Below are 6,000 nucleotides of genomic sequence, written 5' to 3'. Positions count from 1 at the left end.
TGGCTCTACAATGGCATCCACTATAGGAGGTGGCTAAGTGAAGAAGGACCAATAGGTGAAAGGACATTAAAGGTGCAAGTCACAAGTGTAATCTGTGTCATTCTTTTATGTTTTAAATAATCCCGACCATAGATTTCTTCAGGAATCTTTAATGTCTGGTGGGAGGAAACAGCTGTTTTCTCAATTAAAAAAAATAAAAAGATTGTGCTTTGGAGGGGAATAATTGTGGTCATCAGAATGGCTCCCAACTTTTTAGCTCAAAATTCTCATCTTCAGGTAGCTGACATCGTAATGGAATAAGAACTCTCAAAATTAAATTTGCCCTTATTCTCATAGATCAAGAAAAAAAAGTCTAAACCATGTGGATTTTTAATTCAGTGAAATATCATTGGAACCTTCAGTCATCTGAAAGTTTAAGACTATAAACTCTGAAGCTGAATAGCTTTGGGAATGATAACCAAAATAATAAACCAATTTCTTGAAAGATTGAGATGTACGGAGGTATTGCCTAAACAATTTTACCTTGGTCCCATAATTGCTTTCCTAGTATCTTACTACTTGATACAAATACTTCATATGTAAGTCACTTCCCCACTCTGTACTTCATGTTATAATATTTAACTTTGAGTTTTTTGTGGAAGCCACTCTCTTTCATAAAGGCTATTCATTCTCCCCACTTAGCACCTTCTCTACCCAGCAGTATACCTGGAAAGCCTTTACTCCTTTAATATTAAATTCAAATGCTACCTATTCTGGGAAATCATCCATAGCTATGATTAATATGCTGAGAATTCTAATGGAATAAGTAAACAACATGCAAGAAAAGATGGATAACATAAGCAGAGACATGTAAACTCTTAAGAAACAAAAGAAAATGCTAGAAATTTTTTTAAAACTCTGTAATGAATGATGAGTTCATTAATAAACTGGGCACAGCTGAAGAAACAATCAAAAGCTCGAGGAAATATAAATAGAAACTGGAAAACATAAATGCAAAGACAAAAATGAATGAAAACTACAGACTATCCAAGAATGGTGGGATAATTATAAAAGGTATAAACATGTATCCATTACACAATTTGAATGTCCAAGCAACTGAATCTAATTGATATCTGTAGAACATTTTACCCAACAAAAGAATGAAGATTCTTCTCAAATTCACATGGAGCATTCACCAAGATAGACCACACTGTTGTCAATAAAACACATTTTAACAAATTTAAAAGAATAGGAATCGTACAACATATGCTTTCAGGCAACAATGGAATTAAGCTGGAAATCAATATCAGAAAGACAGCTGGAAACTCAAAATACTTAAAGGTTAAACAGCACACATCTAAATAGCACATGGGGCAAAGAAGTCCTAAGGAATTTTTTAAAATTTCAAACCAGATGAAAATGGGAACACAATTTATCAAAATTTGTGGGATATAGTGAAAGCAGTGCTTTCTGGGAAATTTACAGCATAGAATGTAATTATAAGACTAGATTATTTTAAATCAATTTAAGCTCATACCGTAAGAAAGCTAGAAAAAGAAAAGCAAGTCCAAAGTATGCAGGAAAAAATTAAAGCAGAAGTCAATGACATTGAAAACAGGAATCCAATAGAGAATATCAATGAAACAAAAGGTCTTTCTTTGAAAAGATAATGAAATTTATAGACCTCTAGCAATATTAACTAAAATAAAGAGAAATTATTACAAATCACTAATGTCAGGTTAGAGACTACTGGTCCCCTGACAATTAAAAGGATAATAAAAATATTATGAATAACTCTCTGCCCACAAATTTGATAATATAGATGAAATGGGTCAATTTCTTGAAATACATAATGTGCCAAAACTCACATGAGGAGAAATAATATCAAAAGGTTTATTAAAGAAATTGAAACAATAAATTAAAACCTGCCAAGAGATATCACCCAGCCCTGATGAATTCTACCAAACAGATAAGAAAGGAAGTATTTCATTTGCTATACTCTCTTACAGAAAATAGAAGCAGAGGGAATACTCCCTAACTCATGGGGCCAGAATAGTATCCAAATACCAAAAACAGACAAGGATATTACAAGGAAAACTATAGACCAATATCATGAATGTAAATGCAAAAATTCTCAACAAAATATTAGAAAATAGGATTCAATGATGTACAAAAAAGAATTATTTACCATAACCAAGTAAAATGTATTCCAGTTACACAAAGCTAGTTCGATATTCAAATATCAGTATAATCCCGCCCAGGAACAGAATCAGGAATAAAATCATATGGATCTCATCAATAGTGCAGAAATAGTATTTGACAAAGTCCTCTCCTGTTCATAATGAACTTTCAGCAAGGTAAAGATGGAAAGAAACTTCCTCAAATTGATAAAGAACATCTTTAAATAAAAATAAAGATGCAAGTATATCCACTCTTACCATTCCTATTCAACATCATATAAGAAGTCTTAACTAATTCAGTAATACAAGGAAATAAAAGGCAAACCAATCAGAAAGGAAGAAATAAAGCTGTGTTGATTTGTAGATGACATGTCTACACACAAAATTCCAAAGAATCAATAACAAAACCTCCTGGGAGTAATAAGTGGTAGCAGCAAAATTACAAGACACGAAGTTAATGTTATGCTTTGATTTTTTTTGTTGTTGTTGTTGTTGGGATTAGGGTTTGAACTCAGGGCTTCACACTTGCAAAGCAGGCACTCTACCACTTGAGCTACACCTCCAGTCCATTTTTCTCTGGTTATTTTAGAGATGAGGTCTCACAAACCTGTCTCCTATTTGGCTGGACAAATAAGATCAAACTTTGATCCTCCTGATCTCAGCCTCCCAAGTAGCTAAGATTACAGGGGTGAGCCACCAGTGCCCAGCATGGATTGGATCTTAACTGTCCCTCAGGCTAGGCTATATGTTAAAGGCTTGGTCCCCAGAGTGCAGTATTGGGACATGGTGGAAACTTTAGGAGGTAGAGCCATGTAGGAGGAAGTCAGATCAGTTGGATGTATGTCCTTGAAAGGAATACTGGACCTAGACCCACCTTCCTTCTCTGTCTCTCTCTCTCTCTCTCTCTCTCTCTCTCTCGCTCGCTCTCTCTCTCTTTCTCTCTCTCTCTCTCTCTCTCTCTCTCTCTTTCTCTCTCTCTCTCGTCATCATCTCCTCCCTTCCTCCCTCCCCCTCTCTTTCCTGTCCACCATGAGGTGTGCAGCTTTGCTCTACCATGTGCTCTCCACCATATGCTCTGCCTTGTCATAGGTCCAAAAGCAACAGGGTGAAGTAACAGTGGACTAAAACTTCAAAACTGTGAGCCAAAATAGAACTTTCTTCTTCCTTATAAGTTGATTTTGTCAGGTACTTTGTCACAGCAATGGAAAGCTGACTAACACAGTTAATACACAAAAATAAATTACTATATTATACACTAGCAATGAACAAAGCTGTTTGAAATTAAAACACAATGGCATTAACATTAACACCAAAAAATGAAATACTTAGGTATAACTCTAACAAAATATGTCAAAATCTGCATGTGGAAAACTATAAAATTCTGTTGAAAGAAATCAAGAACTAAATAAATGGATATTCCATGTTCATGGATAGGAAGGCTCAATATTGTCAAGATGTTGGCTCTTCCCACCTTGATTTATAGATCAGTCCCAATCAGAATCTAGAAAATTACCTGTGAATATCAACAAACTGACTTTAAAATTTATATTGATAACTAAAATGCCCAGAAAGCCAATACAATATCAAAAGTAAAAAACAAAGTCAGAGGACTGACAGTACCTGACTTTTACTATAAAGCTATGGTAATCAATAGATTATGATATTGGCAAAAGAATAGACAAATCAATGGGACAGAACAGCCCAACAAAGATCCATATGAATAATAGTCAACTGATCCTGGGCAAAAGATCAGAGGCAATACGATGGGGCAAAGATAGTCCTTTCAGCAAATGGTGCTGGAACAACTGGACATCCAGATGCAGCTTACATTCCTCACAAAAGTTGTAAAATGGGTCATAAAGTTAATGTAAAGTGCAAAACTATAAAACTTCTAGAAGATAAGTAGGAGAAAACCTAGATGGCCCTGGGTGTGGGCAGAGTTATTTGGGAAATCTCTACTTTTCTCTCAATTGTGCTGTGCATCTAAAACTGCTCTAAAAAAAATAAGTCTTTAAAAAATAAATCAGCTGAGATCTAGTTCTAGAATGACAGCCTGATAATTTCCTCACCTACTCCACAGTGAAATAACAAAACTGGTAAAATTATGTTATTTAGAAAAATCTATTTAAATTCTCCAGAAATTGTCCTAAAAGCGTTTATCAAATGAAGACACACTCATCCAAGAAAATTTACTAAATCCCAGTAAGAACAGCAAAGGTGTGTAGCACTTAAGCTGCTCCCTTCACCACAGTTCAACAGGGGTGAACTCCATTCTGAAAGGATGTGGTTAAAAACAAGGGGGTAATTCTCCGCCCAGCTCCCAGTCCAGAGCGGTCCTCCCTGGAAGGGGCAGCCCAGCATTTCTTATTACCCTGTCTCCATGTTCAGAGACTGAATTCCAAGCAAGTGAAACCAACAGGTCAGGGACTCCTTTCCTCCACCCAGCCATAAGTTCAGCAGGATGGGAATACTGGAGCCTGGTCACCTTTGACCAGGGCTAGAGAACTCAGGGTAGAAAACTGTCAAACTGAAAAGACCCGAGGCTACTGCCCCACCTACTATCATCTAAAAGAAATAAGCGCAGTGGTCAACCTCAGCTCCAAAGCAGTGCTTCAGATATTTTGCCTGGGGGAGGGCATGGCATAAAAGCAAATTGCTTTGAGCTCTCCCCAAATAAACAGACTTGTTTAGAACAGAGTGTTGGGCAGTTCAAGGCTAAAGGTGATGTCCAAACAATGAAGACTTTGGGGGGTAAGCAGTTAAAAGGTTAGTAGCTTAATAAAAGCAACAACTTTGACCTTAGGTCGGCTAGACTACCAAAGAGAACCAGTGAAAAAGAAACAAGAAAAAAGCCCTTCTGAAATGGAAACAAAAAGAAAGATAAAGAACAGAAAGAAATATTTTAGACTTCCAGTTGAAAATGGCAAATTGGATATGCATTTATTTTTTCTTCCTCTCAAAATCTCACCAAAATAACTTTTCTTTTTTAAGGCAAAAAGCTACAAGGATGACCAGAGAGGAGGCTATTTTGGGAACTAAGACAGAATGACTCTAAACTTCTCAGCAACAGCAGGAAAGCTAATGGAATGGAGCAAAGTCCTCAAAATCATGAAAGAAAATTATATTGAACCAAAAATGTTATATTCAGTCTAACTTTGATTAAGTTTCAGAATAGAATAAAGATATTTTTTGTTTTGCAAGTCTCAAAAAATTACCTTTGGCACACCCATTTCTCAGAAAGTTACTGAAGAATTACTCTATCAAAATCAAAGAACAAAGCCTTTGATTCAGGAAATAAAGATCTAACATAAAACAGAGACAGAGGGAATCCCCAGGTCCAGTTGTGTATAGGGCCCAAGGGGAGAGGCCAAGAAACCCCAAAGGATTCTGGGTAGCTATCTACTGACTTTAACCAGTCTTAACTTTCCAATGGAACGTTCCAGTGGGTTGTGCTGGGGATATAGCTCAGAGGAGTAGCATGTGCCTAGTGTGTTCACAGCTCTGAGTTAAATCCCAGCACTACAAGGAAAACAAAAAACAAACAAACAAAAAAACCGGAAGTTGAGTGGTTGGGTAAGTAAAGGAAGCAATTTTTTAACTCTGGCCAAGAGTCCCTATGATTTCAAAAATAAAAGCTTTGTTCCGCTTTTATTTTGAAGTGAAATCGATGTTCCAGCTGCTCCAACCTAGGCCTAAACACCCTAGTGAACTTGCTAAGGAGACAAAGTTTTATGTCCAGAGAAGCTGGTCATCATTATAAACTGGTATCTGAAAAGGAAACAGATGGCATTGTTGCTTCCCTAAGGAATGAGTAGGAGGTGACCTGGGTCCCACTGGCTGG

Source organism: Castor canadensis, chromosome 2 (assembly GCF_047511655.1).
Source record: "Castor canadensis chromosome 2, mCasCan1.hap1v2, whole genome shotgun sequence".
In the NCBI taxonomy this organism is placed as follows: domain Eukaryota; kingdom Metazoa; phylum Chordata; class Mammalia; order Rodentia; family Castoridae; genus Castor; species Castor canadensis.
The sequence above is the reverse complement of the archived record's forward strand: the minus strand, read 5'-3'. Positions refer to the sequence as shown.